This window comes from Sminthopsis crassicaudata, chromosome 2, assembly GCF_048593235.1.
Source record: "Sminthopsis crassicaudata isolate SCR6 chromosome 2, ASM4859323v1, whole genome shotgun sequence".
Taxonomy (NCBI): Eukaryota; Metazoa; Chordata; class Mammalia; order Dasyuromorphia; family Dasyuridae; genus Sminthopsis; species Sminthopsis crassicaudata.
This window is the reverse complement of record NC_133618.1, coordinates 205,147,548-205,170,730: the sequence shown is the minus strand read 5'-3', so window position 1 is coordinate 205,170,730 and position 23,183 is coordinate 205,147,548. Positions and strand designations below refer to the sequence as shown.

The window sequence follows — 23,183 nt, the reverse complement described above, 5'->3', positions numbered from 1 at the left end:
ATTTAAGAGTAGCTAATAATTGTGGAAACCCATTAAAAATCCAATTTTTCTTTTTAATTTCTCTAGAAATACTGAAAAATTTTCTTTAAAACCCTTTTCAGATGCCAGAAAAAAGACTATCAGAAAAGTGAATAATAGGTTGAGGACAAAATAGTTTTGGTGAATGGATTTATACGTAATCTCTTTATCCCTGAAGATATTAGACACTATGGAAAGTGCCTCTTTCTCTTCAGGGAAACATTCTCACCACAGCCTATTCAATTTAGTTTCTGTTCTAGATCTCTGGGTGGGACCTCACTGATTCCATGTGGTGGTCTAAGAATAATCTCTCTCTCTTTGTCTTTTTCTCAACAACCTAGTGGCCATCTGACCTTCACTTGGGTGAAGACACCTAATAAAAGAGAACTTGTTACTTCTTAGAGCAGCCCATTTCATTCTTAGACAACTGTGATTGTTTTGGGATTTGAGAATCCGAGGATTGGACCTTTTGAATAAAGAAAAGGATTTCCTGATTTAATAGTATATGTCCTTTGGAGAAAGAAGATCATCCATATGGTTCCTGAACAGCATCTTACTAAAAGAAAAGAGCCTGTGAATTATTTGGTTAGTGCAGGTCTGATAGGAAGGGGGTTGCTTATTCAGCAGCTTCAAAGTGTGCTTGCCTTCTGGGAGAAAGCCAAACCACACTGTGAAACTATGAGGTTGTGAGGGACTGTGTAGGGAGGGCCCTGTAGGAGGACTAGAGATCTACTAGAATGTCAGAGGTTTGCCCCAATGTTCAGTTCCCTTCCAAGGGGGAGCTAATAAGCTATTTGAATGTTTTATGGGTCTCTCTATCTATTTATGGGCTCTTGTGAATCTTTAGCATTTTTTTTCTGCAATGACAGTTTAAAGGCTATTCTACTCATAAGTATTATTATCTTGAGTGCCTGAATGGGAACTGGGACCCTAAACATACATATGTGGAAATGTAGACATGAGTCAGACAAGCTACATGTAGGAATTTTTTTTTTTTTTGAGTAATTCTAAGTAGGATTAATGAGCCAAAAAGAGCAAATGACCTTCTTTTGGTCAGGTCCCCAGGAATGAGGATTCATTTAGGGCTCTGGGCCACAGGTTGCAAGTGCAAAGAATGAAATTCTTATAGCTCATGAATTGCTGTTAAATGGAGGATGGTTACCAGCTGTTTTCTATCTCCACTTTAGATAGAAAAAGATGGGCTGAATTTAAAGTTTTGGATGAGTGATACAAAGGAAACACTAATAATAACTTCTCACGACTAGGAGTTATTAAATATTTGAAAGCAGTTCACTATGAAAAATTTTCTTGGAATGAAAAGGGCATTGGCTTTGTTGTCAAAATGCCCGAATTTGGATTGTGACTTTCCTATTTGTTACCCATGTTATTTTGGACAAGTTCATCCTTCTGGGTATTCATCTAGTAGGAAGGTTGGATTCAATGTCCTTTCCATGTGTCAATGTTATATTCATTACAGCTTTTATTATAGGTTATGCTGTTATTTGTTCTGTTGGCAATACAGCCTTGCTTATAGAAATTCTTAGGGTCTTTTATTACTCTTTTCTATCCCAACCTATGATACTTACCAACTCTCATCATACTAATTTATATAAAGTCATAAAGAGTCAGACACAATTAAAAATGACTGAAAAACAACAAAATAATACCTGGATTACCTCACAAGATTGTTATAAAGATAAAATTCAGATAAGGTACATTAAAGGTTTTTGAAACATTAAAGCATTATATAAATTTCATATAATAAAAATTTACTTTGCAAACCTTAGATAAGAAATGGAATGATTTGCCCATTGTCACAGAGATAGTAAATGTCAGAGGTGAAATTCTTAATCCAAGTCTTTATAACTCTGTTACTCCATGCATTATCATCACCATATTACCCCAACTATTCCAGATCAATAATGAACACCCACACATCTTTCAGAAGGATGGAAAAGAAAAAATGCTTCCTTTTCATATCCAATCTAAATAGTTTTCTGTTGGGTTAGAGAGTGAAGTGCCCAACTATAACTGGTGTTTTGAAAACCTATGGTATATGTATAGTGGTAGTAGCTTCATAGCCAATAGGCCTTATCTGCCCCATCCCTGAATGTAACCCTTCTAAGGACATCCTTCTTTGGGCTTATTCAAACCTACCCTCCTCTCTGTGTGTCAAAAAATCAGGTTTTGAGACTTATAATTTTCTCTTTATTGAAATACTTAGGATAAGCTGAAATTTGAATTCACAAAGAGATTAAACTACTCTTCTCTAAACTATGAAAATTAGTTCATTTTTGGCAAACAACCAAAAGTAGGAAACTTCAGCTGAAAAGATAATTATCTTGAAAAGTTAGGAAAGAGTCAGTGATGATGGAAAAGAAGCTGTCTCAACCATAATCAACTACTGAGTAAATGTTGGAAAGTTTTAAAAGGGGAAAGTGCACAGGATGGGTAAGCCAGCAATGAAAGATGATTGGAAACGATCCCATTTCAGGGAAAAAGAGAATCTCCTATGTGAGTTCCCAAAAGTTGCAACTTATATGGTAAATGGTTGACCTGGCCATTAATTGGTCATGATATTTTTATCAGTGTTCTTTAAGGAAAGTCCTGGAAGCACAAACAATACATATGTTTCCTCCTTATCCCTTTAGAGACTTGTGTCCAATTAATTACTAGATCCCTATGTATTTTTTCTAAGCATAGGATTTTTCAAGCCAGAAGAATAAATTTCTTTTGAAGTCCAACCCTCTTCACAATTGCAACTTCCTGCTCTCAATTGCAACTTCCTGCAGGATGCACACACATCCGCTACTTCACTATTGGACTTTGAAGCCATTGGCATGTAAATTTGGCTAGTTCTTTAGGTAATAGATTGTTGCCAGAGGAAAATGGTGGTGAATAGTATTCAACTGGAAGAAAAGTTTCCAGCCTCAGACCTGGAGCCTTGACTTTTTTGTTTGAGATTGAGACCTGAATGACTTCCAACTTCAATAGCTTTTTGTCCTTTTCTTCTTTTTTTCTCACAGCAATAAAGTGAACAGAGTAGTTGGTGAATATGATCCCATAAATAGCACAGCTGTGAACACTTGCAAAACAACAAGAGTAGGGATGAGATTGGAGGTAGGGTTGACTGTTCCATCTGCAAGGAAACTAATGCACCATCCTCCAAGCATGTTTGAAAAAGTCCAGGACATTTTATTCCAAGCTAATTTTTTTTTTTTTTAATTTCTTCAGAAAGTGTTTATTATTCCCTTCAAAGTTTTTATTTTTTAAAGAGAAAAATATGTGGTATGATGGATAAGAATAATGTATTTGGGGACAGGGAACCTGAATTCTAATATTTCTCTTATACCATGTTTGTGACCCTGAGCAAGTCAGCTTCCTTTTCAGGTCTTCAGTTTTCCTATCTCTTTAATACGGGTATTATACTAGATAATTTTTCAAGCCCCTTTCAGCTTTATATTTTATGAATATGTGAATTATCTGCCTCATTACAAATAATGCTTAAAATAGCAAAAATAACAATAACAACCAAGTAACTCCCAAATCCTGAGTTCACTTTTGAGAATTTGGAAAACCAGTACATTCTAGCAATCAACTTAAACCTATAGATAATAGAGAGAATTTATAGGAGACATAAAAAAGGAATATATAAAAAAGAAGTATTACATTTATTTTTTCTGTCTTATGATTATAGAATTGTATTTATTAAGCTTCAAAATATGTATAGTATTGAAGAAAGGATATTTTAAAATATAAATATGAAATATAAAATAAATATAAATGTAAAATATAATCTTTATTATTATTAATCTTTTTTAATATTTTATATTTTTGCAAATCTCTTTTCCTTACAGTAAGCCTATGAGGTAGCTAGCACAAGTGTTACCTCTGTTTTTTAGATAAGGAAACTGAGACCAAGGTCCTGAGGACCTTGGCATGAGTCATAAACTAATACTTGCTAGCCTGAGGTCCCCATTCCCAGGTTTATTTATGCAGAACATCGATGAGATCATCCATCGGGATAAAGTACCTGACATTCTGGAATTAGCTGATTAGGTGGGCGGCAGAACTAGACATCATTGAGGTCTCATCCTGCCCTAATAGTCTGTAATTCTAGATCCCTGAAGCCTCACTGGAGGCTTTCCTTTCCTTCTGTATATGATGAGAACTGCTGAAACAGGTGGGAATAGCTCTCAAAAGTTTTTCTTGGAGGGCTAGAATTGAAATTCTTTCTATTAGAGAAATTTCATCTCTTCCTGTAACACTACCACCTAAGGAGTCAAGCACATGGGTTTTTTAAGCTAAATATAGCAGTGCAAAACAAAAAGAAACAGAAGCAAACATTTTCTTATTCAAGTACAACTAAGGAGTGAATTTAGGAAGGCAGAAAGAAGCAAACTGCCTGAGCTGGAATTTGGCCAGCCATTTAGGGGTATATATCTTTAAAGATTTTTCCTCAAAAAAAAACCATCCTGGGGTTTTAGTTACTCTGAAACACAGCATTTCTAAAGACATCATGGTACAGTGAAAAAAATATTTGAAATCAGAAGCCCTAGGCTTAAATCTTGGTTCTGCTACTACATATGGGCTCTGGGGTCAGTCATTTAAATTTACATGGCACACAGAGCCCTCATTTATAAAATGAGGGGGCTGAAATAGATAATTTTTAAGAGCCTTTCCAGTTCTAAATCTAAATGATGTTATTTTCACCCATATCTTACACCAAGAAGCACCGATGAAGCATCTGCTATTGCTAGGCAGTGTATCAGGTAGTATAGCTAAGTGGTACAGTAAATAAAAACAACAGGCCCAGAGTCAGGAAAACTCTTCTTCCTAAGTTCAAATCTGGCCTTAGATACTTACTATCTATATGTCTCTAGGCAAGCCACTTAATTGTGTTTGCTTCAGTTTCCTTCTCTATATAATGATCTTCTCTATAAAAATGATTCTTTGCTAGGAAAACCTCAAATGGAGTCATGAAGAGTTGGAGAATAATAACAATATATGAATTGCTAGAGATACAAAAACTTGGATAAGACATCATTCTATGCAGGCAAGATTCTATTATCATGGCGTATCTTATATCATGGAGTGTCTAACCAATATCCATTGTTGATTTTTCAGAAGGAATTGGAGCTATTATTAGAAAGAGAGAATCTTAGAGTTGGAAGAAACTTTAGAGGTCAGTTGGTCCAGTTAATCAACAAGAATTTATTAAGCATTTACTGTGTGCTGGAGATAAAAAGATAAAGATGAAGTAGTCTCTTGTCTTCAAGGAGATTAGACTTTATCAGACCAACATTCTAGTGTGGGAGTTCTTTCTATAATGGTCCTGATGGATAGCCATTTTACCTCTGCCTGAAACACTTCCAGAATGCTATTATCTTTCATGTCTAGGAAGGTCTTCAGTGGATATGAACCAAAATAATTGAGGGAGGCATGTATACCAGAAAGAATATTAACTCTTGAGAACTATATTTTTGTCAGGGCAGTTAGAAGGGGTATACTTAAAAGCATAGGTATAAGTTAACTTTAATGTGGTAATATCAAAAAGAAATTTGGTGTGGAAAATAAATTGTATTGGGAGAAGAGGAAAGGGGAGATACAATGGAACTATGCTATATGAAGACATAAAACAGTTGAGGGAAAGAATGGAGGGGAATGAGCATTGTTTGAACCCTTAATCTCAATAGATTTGGCTCAAAGTGGGAATAATGTACATACTTAATTTGGTATAGACATTTTTCTCACACTATAGGGAAGTAGAAAGGAAAAGAGATAAAAGAGGGAATGTGTTGAAAAAGGGAGGGCAGATCGAAGGAGGTAGTGGTCAGAAGAGCACTAGATTTAGAGTCAGAAACCTGGGTATGAATCTTGACTTTATTATTTATTACTAATGTGACATTTAATAAGTCACTTAAAGTCTTCTGAGCTTCTTAATCAAGATTCTTAATGGCAGTGAGGAATAGTCCATGGATCTCTAAGAAGTCTATGAATTTTAGTGAGTCTATGAGTTTGTATAGGAAAAGAATTGCATCTTTATTTTAACTAATCTCTAACTGAAATTCAGCATTTGCTTCAATTATGAATTAAAAACCTCCCAACAACTATAGCATATCCTTCCGAAAAATGGTTCATGGGCTTTAGCATGCAGCCTGGGAAGTCCATGACATTAAAAAAAGATGAAGGGCCCTGGACAGGAAGATCTTTAAGGTCTCTTCCAGTTTTGACATCTCTGATTCTAAGACTACATGAGCCCTAAAATCCCATGCATCTCTAAATCTGAAATTTGCTTTCTTAGAATTTCTAGGGGCAGCTAGGTGGTGCAGTGGAGAGAGCACCAACCTTGAATTCAGGAGGACCTGAGTTCAAATCTCTGATCTCAGACACTTAACATTTCCTTCCTAGCTGTGTGACCCTGGGCAAGTCACTTAATCCCAGCCTCAGGGGGAAAAAAAAAAAAAAGAATTTCTAATCCTTGCTCCTAGGTCTATCCTCTGAAGCAATGTAGATATTTTTTCCTCCTCCCTCTTCCAGTAATCAGGTTCCTCTGTAAATCTTCTCCTTCCCAGGCTAAAAATATTGCTCTCTCTTTTGGCTATGTTTTGGTTTGTTGATGTCTCTCTGCTGCACTAAGGCTGGTTGGAAGAATGGAGATGCTAACTAAGCTTTGGACAGAGTTGTTAGGAATATCTTCAAGAAGAGGGATTGCTTGGCCTTCAGGGATAGAACCAGGAAAACTGAATAGCAGTTTCAAAGAGACATATTATAGCTTAACTTAAGGAAACAGACACTCTAAGATTGGGAGCTATATAAATGGAACAGGTTAGCTTTGGGAGATAATGAATTATTTAACATTTGGAGTCTTTAGTGACCTTTAGAATGATGTAATGAATTAATTTTCAGAGTCAGAAGATTTGGAGTAGAATCACTTGTTAGACTCTTACTAGTCTTGAAATCCTCTACAAATCACTTATACTCCCAAAGTCTCAGTTTTCTTATCTGTAAAATAGGGATAATGATACTTGTACTACTACTAATCATTTTTTAAGCATAAAAGTTTGTAAAGTACTTCACATAGAAAAAAAAAAAAAACAAACTGTCTACACTTGTTATCTCATCACTTTTTAATCCTTTGAAATCTGGCTTCCTATTTCCTCACTCAACTGAAATTGTTCTCTCCAAAGATACTAGTGATATATAAATTGCCAAATCTGATGGCCTTTTCTGAACCTTCCTTCTGCCTGACCTCTCTGCAACCTTTTACAGTTTTTCATTCTCCTTTTCCAGATAATATCACCAAGGCTTCATGATGCTACTTTCTCTTGGTTCTCCTTCTACTTGTCTGACTGATTCTTTTCGGTCTCTTTTCCTGGATCATCATGGAAGGATGAGAGTAAGTATTTATATCACACCTGTTATGTGCCAGACACTGTGCAAAGTGCTTTACAAATATTACCTCATTTAACCCTCATAACAATTTAAGGTATCATTGTCTCCATTTTTCAGGTATGGAAATTGAGGCAAGCAGGGGTAAATGATTTATATTAGATCATGCAATAACTAAGGCAAGATTTGAATCAAGACTTTCCTGACTTTAAGGCAGCTAGTAAAGTGATACAATGGATAGAGTACCAGGCCTTGAGTCAGGAAGACTCATCTTCCTGAGTTCAAATCTGACTTGAGATACTACTTGTGTGACCTTAAATGAGTCACTCAACCCCATTTTCCTCAGTTTCCTCTTCTATAAAATGACCTGGAAAAGGAAATGGCAAACCTACTCCATTATCTTTGCCAAGAAAACTCCAAAGGGTCAGACATGACTGAAACTGACTTAATAATAACTTCTTGGCTCCAGACCAATGCTCTTACCATTGATATGTTACTCTGTGTGTACTCTGGGGTTCTATCTGGAGTGCTCTTCCTTCTCTTTTTTTTACTCATTTGGTGACTTCTTTGTCTCACATTTATCATCTCTATGCAGAAAATTGCCACATCTATGTTTTCTTAGTTCCAGTCCTGTATCATCAACTACTGATTTGACATTTCAAATTAGATATCTCAGAGGCATCTCCCACTCAACATCAGTCGAACAAAACTCATCATTCCCTCTCACCCTCCCTTTTCCCAAATTTCCCTCTTTTGGTCAGAAGCTTCCTCATGTTTTAGCCATCCTCATATACCCCCTTGAAGTAATTCCTGGCTCATCCCTCTTTCAGCCTCTGTGTGTCAAAGTCTTGTTGATTCTACCTCCTCAGCTATAGTATCTGCCCTCTTTTTCTACTAATACACTACCAGTCTCTTATTTGGCCCATTTGGTCTCCTAAGTGGTTTCCTTGCCTCATATGTCTTCTCTCTCCAACCAATCTTCCTCACCTGCCAAAATGGTGTTCCTATTGTAGAGATCAGGTGATCAGTGACATTTCCTCAGTTTAAGAAGCTTCAGGATTCCCTGTTGCTTCTAGGATCAAATACAATTTTTTTTAGTTTGCTCTTGAAAACCCTTCCCAAACTTTGAAGTTCATCTCAAATGTCATCTTCTCTGAGATTCTTGCTTATTCATTTAGTTATTTGTTTCTCTTACACATCTTTCCTCTCTTCCAACAATAATTACCTTATGTAGTTAGACATACATGCTATCTTTCCTGATTGAACTTAAGTTCCTTGAGGAAAGGAAATATTTCCTTTTTGACTTTGTATCTCTAGAACTTGGCAGTGTCTGATACATAATATATACTTATGTGCATGTGTTGATTAATTGGTTTCACTTATACCTCAAAATGACTCCTGTGAAATGAGTATCATAGGGATTATTACTCTTTTTTTTTTTTTAGTTGAAAAAAAAAAACACTGAATTCTCTATATGTGACCTGCCCATTTTCATTCAGCTAGTGAGTATCAGAGGCAGGATTTCAAGTTCAGCACTTTGTTATATATACCATGCTGCTTCAACCTATTTCATAGAGTCTTTGTTAGGAAAGTACTTTGCAAACCTTGAAGCACTATATGAATGCGAATCTTTAAATTATTCATATGGAAATTGAATGACCACTTTTCAAAAATGTAGATGACATTTCTGCTCAGTTACAGGTGGAACTTGATGAGCTCTGAAGTTCCTTCCAGTGCTGACATTATGATTCTGTGACTCTTAAGATGTGGTACCCAGAGATGGATGTGATACTCTTGATGTGGTTGTAGAAAGTACCGGGGAATTCAGCTCCATTGTTCAGAACTCTGGTCAGGCACAATATCTAGATTATTATGACAAGCAAGCATGCTTTTATGTCTTTATGCAAATTTCATGTAGAAACATTGAAACATAGCTCTGTGGCTTGCCCCTAGAATCCTCCTTTCAGATTGATATTAGTACATTAAACACTGATCTTCAGGCTTTTCTACCAGCTACAAAACCACTTGCAAGGAAATCCCTGCAAGTATATTATAGGATCAGTTTCTCTGTCTATAATATAGGTATGATAGTACTTTTATTATCTACTTGATAGAGAGAAAAATGCTTTGTAAATGTTTAAGGAGGCTAGAAATGTTTGTTGTGGTTACTGCTTATTCATGGGAGAGACATTTCTGATAGCTTTGTTTCTCTTTAGCATCTTTATATTTGTTTTTGAAGGGGATTGTGATCTCTCTGTCAGGAAGGAGGCAGGATGAAGCTCAAAGAGATCCTGACTCAGAAATGAGAAGCCTTGTGCCCATTTGCTGACTTTATTATTATTATCTAAATGACTTTAGTTCAGTAACTTAATCTCATTAGGTCATAATTTCCCCATCTGTAACATGAAAGAGTTTGTTGTGCTTCCCAGCTCCAACCTATGATTCTGTGATCCAACTTTGGATTGTGAGCTTGAGAGTTGGGAAGGACTTAACTACCTGGTTCTAGCAGATAGTGAAACTGAGGGACCCGCCAGGTTAAGTGAAGAGAGACTTTGTCAGCTTCCTTGTTGAAATGATAACAGATACTCCAGCCAAGTGGAGTGCTGTCCCTGGAATACATATTCATTGATTTTTAATCTTTAAATTTCCAATTCTCTCCTTACAATTCTGACCAGGGATGCTCCTTGCCAAGGCTGCTCTTGTTTCCTGGAGAACACCCATGCAGGTGGATGCTTAGGTCCAACTGCTTATCTGATGAAAAATCTGATGGGAGTGTAGCCTCAGGTAGAGGTGGGCTCATCACATTCCATTAATACTGTGACCCAGCCCAGAAGTTTTCTTCCTTTCTGCAGTAGATAATGATCAGCTTTTCAGAGAAACCGAAGCTGATGAAACCCAGCAGGTTTCTCCATTTCTAAACTGGTTTTGTAGCTCTTCTAAAGACAACAAAGACCCATTTAAGGAAATGAAATAAGTTTTCCTTTCCCTTCCAAGGGAAAAAAAAATAGTAAGAACTGCCAGAAACCCCTTCTAGTTATATCTCACCAAAAAAATAATAATAATAATAATAATCTCAAATCTTTTCACTCTTGCTGCTACCTTTCTCTTCAAGCCTTCATCTCTTCTCTCCTAAACTATTGTAGTCATCTGAATATTTTCACTTTGAATCTCCTCACTATCCATTCCTCCTCTCCCCTTACATTTATGTTTGACCTTTATGACATTTATGTTTGTGCCTTGCATTAAATAAACTTGTTTCTTAATTTCTAACATTCAAAGTTTTCTATACACTGTTTCCAACCTGCTTCTTAAATCTTATTTCATTCTGCTTTCATTTATGTATTTTATTGCCAAGTCAAATCAATCAATCTTTTAATAAGCATTTATCAAGCATCTATAGTTCATGCCCTCAGGAGCTCACAATCTAGCCTAACTAAAGTATCCTTTATTCTTTTTTCATTTTGACCTCACATTTCTACATTGCCAGCAATAGTTTTTCTTTCTTTACTTTCAAAACCATCTGCTTACATCCTTTCTTTCTCACATAGCCAATTATGGTGCTGCCTCCTCTGTGGAGCTCTGCTGGATAAAAACGAATTGTCTTTTTTGACATTTTTCATAGCAGTTCCCCTTTGACTTTATCAAACTCTTCCTTGTACCAGAGTTATTTCCTTCTGCTTTCAGTTAGATTTCAGGCTCTTTATGAGCAGGATTTGTGCCCAGCTCCTCACATAGTGTCTTATACTTAGCAAGTGCTTACCAATATGTGTTGAGCTAAATTGCATGACAACACTCTGCCTTGAACTTATTTGTGTGCACTTCTATAAGAGCCTTCTTTGGAAGAAGGGATAGGATGAATTTATTTGATTGCTGGAACTAGGTAAAAAGAGGCCATTCCCGGTCTCATTTCTTCCCTAGCTTTAATCAAACTGAGACTTGTTAAAAACCTTAGCTTAAAAAGGTCAAGTTCTCCCACTCCCAGGACCGACTCCAGTTGTCCTGATCTATATCTGGCCACTGGACCCAGATGGCTCTGGAGGAGAAAGTGAGGCAGGTGACCTTGGACAGCCTCCCTCACTTAATCCATTGCACTTGTATGTCATGTCATTACTTCCTTAATGTCATGGTCCTCTTTGAGAATGAAAGGCAAACAACAGTAGCAGCAGTAGCAATAGCAGCAACAACAAATACCACTAGAAACTTTTCCTGACCCCTCTAGATACTAATGCTTCTTTTCTTGCACAACTGACCTTGTATGTATGTATGCATGTAACTGTTTACTCATAGATATACATATATATCAGGAGGAAGAACTTATTTTTAGTAATATATGGGGCCTATTAAAGGCAGTTTAGCATAATAACAGAAGACTGAGTTTGGAATCTGGAAGATTTCAGTTCAAACCGGGTACTTCTTTGATATTTACAATCTGTGTGACCCTGGGTAAGCCATTTTGTGCCTGTGTCTAAATCATAGATCTGTATTAATAGATAGGATTCCCACAACTGGAATTCCTCAAGTTAACAGGAATTGAAGATCCTGTCAGTATTCTTCTATTCTCATATATCAGCTCTTGGAGAAAAAGAAAGAAGCTGAACTTGGAATATTTCCCATGACACACTGGTGATGTGCAGAATTTTGCTAGAGAAGAAAATGCAGCACAGGACTGAATCACAGAGGCTTAGGAGTGACAGACTAAAGAATAAAAATGTGCGTTCTTTCATTGTTTAGTGCTTGCACAGTATTTTTTGCCATCAACATAATTTGCAAACAATAATTTTACAGCTTAAATTTTATTGAGGAATTGATAAATGACTCTTTTAATGAGCGATGATAAAGTTTTGGCACTAAAGTCCCATGGCATTTTGACTGCAATTTCTGTGTTCAGTAATGAAACACACTTAAATTAGTTTTGTGATGAACACAATTCACATTTTCTAATTAGAAATTGCAATTCAGTTTTCTGGGGTGGCTGGATTGGGGGTGTGAGGAAAAAATTGGAGTCAAGTCCAGCTTGGCCCAGCAGAAAAGAATGTGAATGTGAAACCAAGAGAAATGGCTCTGAATTTAGGCCTTCTCCTTTCTATCTGTCACTGTGGGCAACTCACTTTCCTTCTCTGGCTCTTGATTTTCTCATCCATAGAATGGATGAACTGTATGGAAGTCTCTTTTTTAGGATGGAAACAATAGTTAGGGTTTGTATTATTTCATAAGGTATTTCATGCTTTCTTATTATTTGGTAAACCGTATATAATCATTATAATATCTGAAGAAAGGCAACAGGGATGTCAAAGAGCTTTGATGATTAAAGAACTTGGTATTTTTAGTTTGGAAAAGTCTCAGAGGGACATGATAACTCTTATAAAGTATTTGAAGGATTATTATGTGTAAGAGGAAATAGATTTTAGGAACAGTTTGTATGTGTGAATTTATAGGAAGGCAAATTTAAATTTGATTTAAAGGGAAAACCTCTTAACAGTTAACCATCATCAGACTTAGAATACACTTCCCTGGATGATAATAAATTCTGCCTTGCTAACATTCCTTAAGTAGAGGCTAGATGACCACTTATCAGAATATCAGTGGATACTTTTTTTGGTGAGGAATTGTGGGTCAAACCATAGAGTTGTTAAAGTTCTTTAAACTAAAATTTTGGGATTCTGAGATGAGATGGTCTCTAAGATCTTTTCTAGCTTTAATGTTATATAATCCTATTATCGCCTATGATCAAGATTCATTAGGAGATATGACAAAAAAAGTATCCCATTCAATGATCACCTCATAATAAACATTAGACATTGTTTAAAATGATATGATGTCTTCTTGCCAAAGTTATTTGCCAGTGTGATAGAGGAGAACTAGTGAAGTCTAGTTGAAGAAAGAATTTCAGCATATCCTCCAGATTTTTTTTGTGTGTGTGTGTGTGTGTGAATGAAATTATATCAATTGCATCAAACCTTATGATGTCACATAATCTCTTGGAAGAGATTCGTAATCATTTAAAGGAATTTGGTTTGTCCTTTCACAAAAGAAAGACCAAATAGATAAAGCATGTTTATTGCCCAAATTTCCACATGAATTTAAATGGACATCCTTATCCATCAGTATGTATATCTCAGACAGACTGTATGAATGAGGTCTAAATAGCAAATTGACCCAGATTTAAACAGAATAGGAAAGAATAGGTTGGAATGCCCTTACTAAATTGTAAAATTTCTTTGCCTTAGGCTTCTTGTGAATGAAAAGGTCAATCTTTTAAATACTAATATTTGATTAGTAAATAAAATAAAATAAAATAAAAGTAATATTTTGCCAGTATAGTATACAACTGCCTCTGAAAACTGAAAATAGATATTACCAAGAGAGCAATGGAAATGTATATGGTGGCAGGCTGCAACATGTAGCCAATAAGGAACTTGGAAGTATAGTAGGAGTAAAGGATATAATTGAGGAATTGCATAATAGGAAGAGAAGGCAGGTTGATAATATGGCAAAAAAGATTTAATAACTAAACATCAAGATCACTCTTGATGATTTTGATACCCTACAATGTCTGGAGAAGGCCTTAGAAAGGTCTTCAAGATGTCAAATTGTGTGGTATGGAAATGGTGAGGGGTCACCATTTAATAAAAAAAGCTGGAGAGAGCTCTAGAGAAAAGCAAAGTTTATTGTACATTCTCGAGAGAAGGGCGTCCCACCCTCCGAGCAGACAATCGAAAAGAGGAAGCGCCTCCAGTGGGCAGGACAGCCCCTTTAATCCCTAACGCAAAACACCCCCTCCCACCACTGACCCTCATCCTCATTGGCTGAGAGTCTTACATTCTAAACACGAGATCTACCCATGAAATTGAACTTGACCAATAAGTACATAGTTGCCCATATTTGGCTGAAATAGGGAGGAGATATCATGAGAGGGGAACACAATTATGCCCTTGACTCGATGTTCAGAGTCCTTCAGGCCTACTCAAACACTGAAGTAGATGAAGCTTTACTGGATTTTCACAACTGTCTTGAAAGATCTCACCTCATCTCATTCAAAATGGATCCCCTGGGAGGTCATGCACCTTTACTCAGGATAGACAGGTATAAACAGTTGTTTTTGGTCTTGTTGAGGAAAACTCCTGAATTGATGATATCACATTTCATTTGATTATTTGAATATAACATCCCCTACAGTAAGGGGAGTAGGAAAATTATGATTTTCTATCAGTTTAAATGGAATAGGGCCAGGATAGAGTCATAGTTCTTGGTATTTTTAAATGGTATTTTATTTTTTCAAATACACACAAGAATAATTTTCATCATTCACCTTTGCAAAATCTTGTGTTCCAAATTTTTTCCCCTCTTTCTCCTCTTTCCCTCTCCCAAGATGGCAAGTAATCTGATATCGATTAAACATAAGCAGTTCTTCTAAACATATTTCAATATTCACCATGCTGTGCAAGAAAAATAAGATCAAAAGGGAAAAAAAAAACCTAAGAAAAAAAAATCAAACAACAACCACAAAGCATTTAAAAAAAAATAATCATATATAAAAGATCATAAAAAGGAAGCATGAAATTAAAACTGCAGGTCAAAAACTACAATTTAGTTGATTTTCCAGTTTAATTAACTTGATAACACTTTTAATTGTCTTGTTTGAGTTATTTAATAAGCAACAAGTGGGTTTTATGATGAAGCTATATAATGTGTTTATTTTGAAGCTGCAGCAAACTGGGCTTCTGGAAACCAACAAAACTATGAGTTAGAAGATCATAAGATAGGAAAATGAATGAGTGTTAAAGAATTCCATTTATGAGTCAGGCTTGAATAAAGATTTTATTAAGAGAATAAAGGTTCTTGGAATTTCTTATAATATTCTTAAGATAGTGTTAAGTGGAACTTTTGAGTTGAGATGCACATATACTCACACATAAGAGACATAATAATAATTGCTAACATTTTTTACAGTGCTCAAGGTTTGCAAAGTACTTTGCATCTGTTTTACAGACTTTATCATCATTATCATCACCATCACTAATGGCTGACATTTATGTAGCACTTTTAAGTTGCAAAGCACCATACATAAATCTTCTTATTTGATCCTCACAACAAGGAGATAGAGGCTATTATTATCCCCATTTTACTGAAAAGGGAGCTGAAGGAGTGCCTTGCCTAGGGTCACACATCTAGAGCATGTTTGAGGGAGGAGTTGAACTCAGATCTCCTTTCTCCAAGTCCAGAAATCAATCTACTACACCACTTGTATTAGATGCTCAGAACTAGAAGGGATCTGTGTCCTATGGATGAAAGACCCCTGGGTTTGGAGTTAGGGAACATAGGTATATATACCATCTCTGTTACTAATTACCTTTGTGACACTAAGTAGGCCACCTTTTCCTATTGTCCTCATTCTCCTTATCTATAAAATGATGTTAGATTACAGCTGAGCTGTCTTCTAGCTCTATATCTTATGGCTTAGCTCAAACCTTTCATGAATTGAGATAATGTAGATGTCAGATATTATTTTACTGATGAAGAAGTTGAGGGTTTTTATTTGGAGGACTGTTCTAATATGTATAATAGAATCTGAATCATAGATATAGAAAATTTTTTCTATTTTTTTTTCTCTCTTGAACAGAGATCTTTGAAACATCTAGATGCAGCACCTTAGAACATATCTACATATTTTTTAAAAAATGTATTTCTTGAAATAATGCTTACGTCTGTTAGGGAAAATGATGTTATGAGGTAAATGAGAAGAGGCAATATAGGACAGGGGAAGGAGTGATGAATTTGTAGTCAGAAGACCTGGCTTCAAATTTCAGTTCTACTATTTGCTCTTAGTATGATTATGGGCCATTCCCTTTTCTTCTCTGTGTTCCATATTTACCTTTCTATCTGTCTAGTTGACATTTTACAGGATTGGACTAAGGTCCCCTCCAAACCAAAAGACTAATCCTTTACATTAAGTGATCTTGATAGATGTATGATCTACTAGACTTCAAACTCCTTGAGAGCAAGGATTTATTTTACCTCTTTCTGTATCTCCAGGCTTAGCACAATATCTGGCATATGTTGTTTTGCAGCCATTTTCAGTCCTGTTTAACTCTTCAGGGTCCCTTTTGGGGTTTTCTTGGCAAAAATACTGGAGTGGTTTGCCATTTCCTTCTCCAGCTTATTTAACAAATGACAAACTGAGGCAAAAAAGGGTTAAGTGACATGCCCAAGGTCACAAAGGTAGAAGTCAAACTTGAACTTTGGAAGATGAGTCTTCCTGAGTTCAGGACTGGTACTCTATCTAATGTGCCACCTAGCTGCCACATATATTTGGTATATAGTAGGTATTTTAAAATGTTTGTTAAATGAAGGAATGAAAGGTGGTAAGGTCATAAAAATGGTATCTCTATTTTTTTGTAAATAGTATTTTTTTTCAATTATGTATAAAGATAGTTTTTAATTTTCATTTTTTATAAAATTTTGAGTTCCAAATTTCCTCCCTTCCCAAGATAACAAGAAATCTGATATAGATTATGCATGTGTAATCAAGTAAATATATTTCTACATTAATGATATTGCAAAAGAGGAATCAAAACAAAGGAGAAAAAACACAAAAAAAAAATAATAAAAAAAGTGAAAGTAGTATGTTTTGATTTGTATTTAGAATTAATAATTCATTTCCTGGATGTGGAAAGCATTTTCCACCATGAATCTTTTGGAATTATCTTGGATGATTTTATGCTGAAAAGATCCAAGTCAATCATAGCTGATCAATATACAATCTTACTGTTACAAGGTACAATGCTCTACTGGTTTTGCTCACTTCACTCAGCATCCATTCATGTAAGTCTTTTCAGATTTTTCTGAAGTCCACCTGCTTATCATTTTGACATTCATATACCATAACTTGTTTAGTCATTCCCCAACTGATGGATATCTCCTCAATTTCCAATTCCTTGCCACTGCAAAAATAGCTGCTATAAATATTTTTGTACATGTAGATAATTTTTTTCCTTTTTTATAATCTCTTTGGGATACAGATCTGGTGATGGTATTGTTGGATTAAAGATTATACACAGTTTGAGTGGTCTTTGGGCCTAGTTACAAAGTGTTTTCTAGAGTGGTTGGATCAGTTTACAACTCCATCATCAATGCATTAATGTCCCAATTTTCCCACATCTTTTATAACATTTATCATTTTCCTTTTCTGTCATATTAGCCAATCTGATAGACATGAGGTGGTTTTGGAGCTGTATAAAGTTGGCATCTTGATGAGGGGAAGGGAAAAATGAGAGGTTATCTAGGGTTGAACTTTATTCCTTCTAGAGCAAAAATTATTTTTAATTTAATACTTAAATTTCAGATAATTCAGTCAAAGTTATTTGAAGCAGGAATAAAATATCTTTTTCTATCTAAGGGGAAAGCAGTGGTAGGTGGTGTGATATTATGAACAGGTCATTAAACTTTGAGCTGGGAGTTCTGGATTTGCATTCCAACCTTGGCACTTACAGACTGTGCCATTTTATTAATCTATCAACAAGCATTTATTAAGTGCCTATTATATACAAGGTACCATGCTAGATATTAGAGATCCAAAGCCAAAAAAACCCCAAACAATTTCTGTCCTGAAAAGATATTATTTAATTGTTGAAGATACTCATTATATTTTGTAGTAGGAGTCAATCTGTACATAAGTAGATTTAAAGTATATACAAAAGAGATACAAGGGAATTTGGGTTAGGATGGGTGTATTAGAACTAGGAATAGGATCAAGTAAGGCTTCATGATGATGGTTGTGCTGAATTTTGCAGGAAATGAGGAATTCTAGAGGCCAAGATAAGGCGGGAACGACTTGTGTGCAAGACAAGAAGGAAGAGCAAGACCAGCTGGACCATTGAGTTCTGATATCTGATATAGCTGGAAAGCCAGTATAAAAGGATTTAAATCTGTGAACCTTATTTCCCTAGAAAATGAAACTGATGTATCTCCTGACTACATCACTAGGATTCTTGTGAGAATTAAGTAGAGCCATTTGTGATGTAGTGGAAAGAATGTGGAATTTGAAGTCAGGAGCCTTGAGTTTGAATTTTTCTTTCCCCTCATGGTTTATGTGATGGTCAGCAATCATCTCAGTCTCTGGGTCTTAGTGTCTTCATCAGTTAAAATGGTTTCGTACTTGATGACCTTTCTTTTGGCCCTAATATTTTATGGATCTGTAGATGAGGTAATGTCATGTGACACCTTGCAAGTGGAAAACACTAAATGCATGTGAAGAAGTTCATATCATTATCTTAACCCTCTTAGCCCTGGGGGCCTGAGGGCATCAAGAGTTTGGAGATGCATCATATGTTGCAACTGGTTTACAATTGGGTGTTAGCCAATGGTTTCACTTAGTGAAAGGGAATGTGTGGAGGGGAGTGGTTGATGCCTCGGGAGATACAAGGTGTGAAACAGCAGAGGGAGGGAATGTGTTTTTAAGAACAGGAAGGTAGAAGAAGAAGAAATAGGAGATTGAAGAAAGGGATTGAGACAAATGAGTCACTGAGACAGAGCTGAAGCAATTCAGCAAATACCACTGTAATAAAGATGTTGGCTCTCCACCAAATGGGCATTGGGCCCAAAGCTGAGGTGATAAATAGAGTGGTATGATGATGGCCCAGGGGAGTGATACCTGCAGAGTCCCAGAACCTGATTCAGAGGGGTTTGCTTGACTTTGTCCTATATGGCTGTCTCAGCCTGTGAGCAAAATAAATTAGAAGAAACAAGATTTAAATGTGGGGAACTCTCAGGCCATCTTGCCCATTCCCCTCATTTTACAGATGAGATGAGGAATTGAGGTCCAGAAGTTGTCACTTTATCAAGTTCATACAGTTGCCTGGGATCTAAGGAGTTATGATCATAGCTCTGAAGTTGTTACCTCTCTTTTGAATATCTATGGAAAAGGCTCAAGTCCTATGCCTAAGAAAAAGACTTCTCCTTCTTAGGAACTTTGATGAGTCAAATTTCTGGGGACTCTCTTGAATCTACTTGAACTGAACAATTCATTCCCCAATAATTGTTGTTTGTCCTTCGTTTTCAAATAGGTGATGTCAAATAATAAACCCTCAAGCCAGAGGTGCTAATCCTTCCTAAACATCCCATATACTTCTTCTTCACTAATAATAATAATAATAAGGATCTAAGGGTCATGAAAACATACAATATCTTGCTCTAATAAATCTCCTGAGCACAAAAAACCAAGTGATTTTTCTAGAATTCTCATATTTCAGTTTTATAAAACATAAGTTCAATTAAATGTAATTACTATCAACATGGATTTTTTCAAGTGTTTATGTGCAACTTCTGTACTGAGAAGAAAGGAAAACAATACATGTCTCTTGAAGCCTACATTCTACTATGTTTTAGTAAATAGATAATAAATGTAGGATAATAAATATAGGATAAATACAGGATGGTTTGAGGAGAGAGCACTAATAATTAGAAACAAAAATTTCTAAGGCCATACAAGGATAATTTTTATATTTTATTTAATTTAACAACATTTGAGAAATACCAACTGCATAAACTTATACAAAGAAATAACAATTGGGTTAGGCTTTGGGGATACAATGATGAAAAATGACATGGCCCTTGGTATCAACTAATGGCAGCAGTAGGAGCAAAGAAAGGTTATAGTCAGATTTTGGCTTAGCATAGGGAAACTTTTCCTGACCCCTAGAGCTGTTTAAAAGTGGAATGGTTTTGTCTTGGGAGGAGGGATGGAGGGAGGAAGGAAGGGAAAGGAAGGGAAGGGAAGAGAGAGAAAGGAGAGAGAGAGAAGAAAGACAGGAGAGTGAGAGAGAAAAGAGAGAGAGAGAGAGAAGAGAGAAAGGAGAGAGAAAGGAGAGAGGAGAGAGAAAGGAGAGAGAAAGGAGAGAGGAGAGAGAGAGAGAGAGAGAGAGAGAGAGAGAGAGAGAGAGAGAGAGAGAGAGAGAGAGAGAGAGAGAGAAGAGAGAAAGGAGAGAGAAAGGAGAGAGGAGAGAGAGAGAGAGAGAAGAGAGAAAGGAGAGAGAAAGGAGAGAGGAGAGAGAGAGAGAGAGAGAGAGAGAGAGAGAGAGAGAGAGAGAGAGAGAGAGAGAGAAGAGAAGAGAAGAGAAGAGAAGAGAAGAGAAGAGAAGAGAAGAGAAGAGAAGAGAAGAGAAGAGAAGAGAAGAGAAGAGAAGAGAAGAGAAGAGAAGAGAAGAGAAGACAGAGTGAGTGAGTTCCCTCTCCCTAGAAATGTTCAGGGGAAGGCTGGGTATTCTCCTGTTGAGGATGTTTATGAGACAGTTCCTGTACGGGTACAGGTTAGACCAGATAATCTCAGAGGTCCCTTCTTATTGTGTGATCTTGTGATTCTATGAGAGATCAAGACAAAGTGCTTCTTGAAAACAGGCCTAAGTTTTAGAGGAGGGAATAATGAAAGCAAGAGAGTCAAGCTGTCTATTAGCTCTCCTCTCATACTCAAGGGACTTCCTTTAAATATAAGTGCTGCAAAAATGTTTAGCAATCTTTTTTGTAATGGTAAGAAACTGAAAACTGAGTGTTTGCTCCTCAGTTGGGGAAATGGCTAAATCAGTTATGGTATATGATGTTATAGAATATTCTTTTTCTGTAAGAAAAGCTCAACAGGATGATTTCAGAGAAGCCTGGAGAGACCTACATGAACTGATGCTGAGTGAAATGAGCAGAACCAGGAGATCATTGTACACAGAAACAATAAGATTATATGTTGATCATTTCTGACAGATGTGGCTCTTTTCAACAATGAAGTGATTCAGGCCAGTTCCAATGGTCTTGTGATGGAGAGAGCCATCTGCACCCAGAAACAGGACTATGGGGGGATTGAATGTGGATCACAAGATAGTATTTTCACTTTTGTTGTTGTTTGCTTGCATTTTGTTTTCTTTCTCATTTTTTTTTCCTTTTTGATCTGATTTTTCTTGTGTAGCATGATAAATGTGGAAGTATGTATAGAAGAATTGCACTTATTTAACATATATTGGATTATTTGCTGTCTGGGGGAGGGATGGGGGGAGGGAGGGAGAAAAAAATTTGGAACATAAGGTTTTGCAAGGATGAATGTTGAAAATTATCTATGCATATGTTTTGAAATTAAAAAGCTTTAATTGAAAAATACATATAGGCCACAATAAGGGTCACTCAAGATCTGGCTGCCTCCACATTAAAAGATCGAAGGGCCTGGAACCTGATATTCCAAAAGGCAAAAGATCAAGGATTGCAACCAAGAATAAACTACCCAGCTAAGTTTAGGATTTTCTTCCATGGAAGAAGATGGTCATTCAATGAAACAGAGGAATTCCATTTGTTTCTAAGAAAAAAACAGACTTAAACAAAAAAATTTGATCTACATCCACAAGACTGAAGAGAAACTGAAAAAGGTACACAGAACTCTTGAGAACTGTATCTCTGTTGTGGATATATAGAAAGTCCGCATGGACAATTTTATTTTACTGATATTAAAAAAAAAAGGGGAGAGTAGTAAAGCAAAGGGGGTAGTATCAGAAAAAGAGGAAGGAGTGATAAAAAGAGGGAAACTACATCCTAGGAAGAGGCATAGAAAATACACCATATCTGAGGGAATTTAGAGAGGGGGAGAAACATTGTGTGAATCTTACTCTCATCAGAAGAGGCTCAAAGAGTAAATAATTGACATATTTGTTTTTCAGAGAATTCTCTCTCACCTCATTAAAAGGGGGGAGAGGAAAAGGGAAAAGGAAAAGGGGAATAAGGGAAGGGACTTGGAAGGAGGGGGGAGGGATACTAAAAAAGGGAGGGCTGCGTGTCACAAGTGGGGTCTATAAATTAAATATTGGGGAAGGAGTTCAGGGGGGTCAAGGGAAAAAGCATAATCTGGGGATAATATGATGGCAGGAAATACAGAATTAGTAGTTTTAACTGTTAATGTGAATGGGATGAACGCTCCCATCAAACGGAGATGGATAGCAGATTGGATCAAAAGTCAGAACCCTACAATATGTTGTTTACAGGAAACACACTTAAAGCAGGGAGATACATACAGAGTCAAGGTAAAAGGTTGGAGCAGAATCTATTATGCTTCAGGTAAAGCCAAAAAAACAGGGGTAGCTATCCTTATCTCAGATCAAGCAAAAGCAGAAGTTGATCTAATTAAAAGAGATAAGGAAGGAAACTATATCCTGCTAAAAGGTAGTATAAACAATAAAGCCATATCAATACTAAACATATATGCACCAAGTGGTATAGCATCTAACTTTCTAAAGGAAAAGTTAAGAGAGTTGCAAGAAGAAATAGACAGTAAAACTATAATAGTGGGAGATCTCAACCTTGCACTCTCAGAATTAGAGAATCACAAAACAAATAAGAAAGAAATTAAAAAAGTAGAACATTAGAAAAACTAGGTATGATAGATCTTTGGAGAAAACTGAATGGCGATAGAAAGGAATATACTTTCTTCTCAGCAGTTCATGGATCCTATACAAAAATTGACCATATATTAGGACATAAAGATCTCAAAATTAAATGTAGGAAGGCAGAAATCATAAATGCCTTCTTCTCAGATCACAATGCAATAAAAACTACATTCAGTAAGAAGATAGAGGTAAATAGACCAAAAAGTAATTGGAAACTGAATAATCTCATCTTAAAGAATGACTGGGTGAAACAGCAAATTATAGAAACAATTAATAATTTCACCCAAGATAATGACAATGATGAGACATCATACCAAAATCTGTGGGATACAGCTAAAGCGGTAATAAGGGGAAATTTTATAT

The 23,183-nt window shown here is 36.1% G+C and overlaps 1 long non-coding RNA gene across 1 annotated transcript in view; it reads left to right on the top strand.

Moving 5' to 3' along the window:
- Positions 1 to 5,406: 5,406 nt before the first annotated feature.
- The window catches only part of LOC141555320 (uncharacterized), a 108,795-nt gene continuing 91,018 nt past the window's right edge, over positions 5,407 to 23,183 (top strand). Inside the window, exons 1-2 of the long non-coding RNA XR_012486151.1 lie at positions 5,407 to 5,886; positions 7,312 to 7,417. This is a non-coding gene — a long non-coding RNA (uncharacterized LOC141555320). The remainder of the gene's footprint in view (positions 5,887 to 7,311; positions 7,418 to 23,183) is intronic.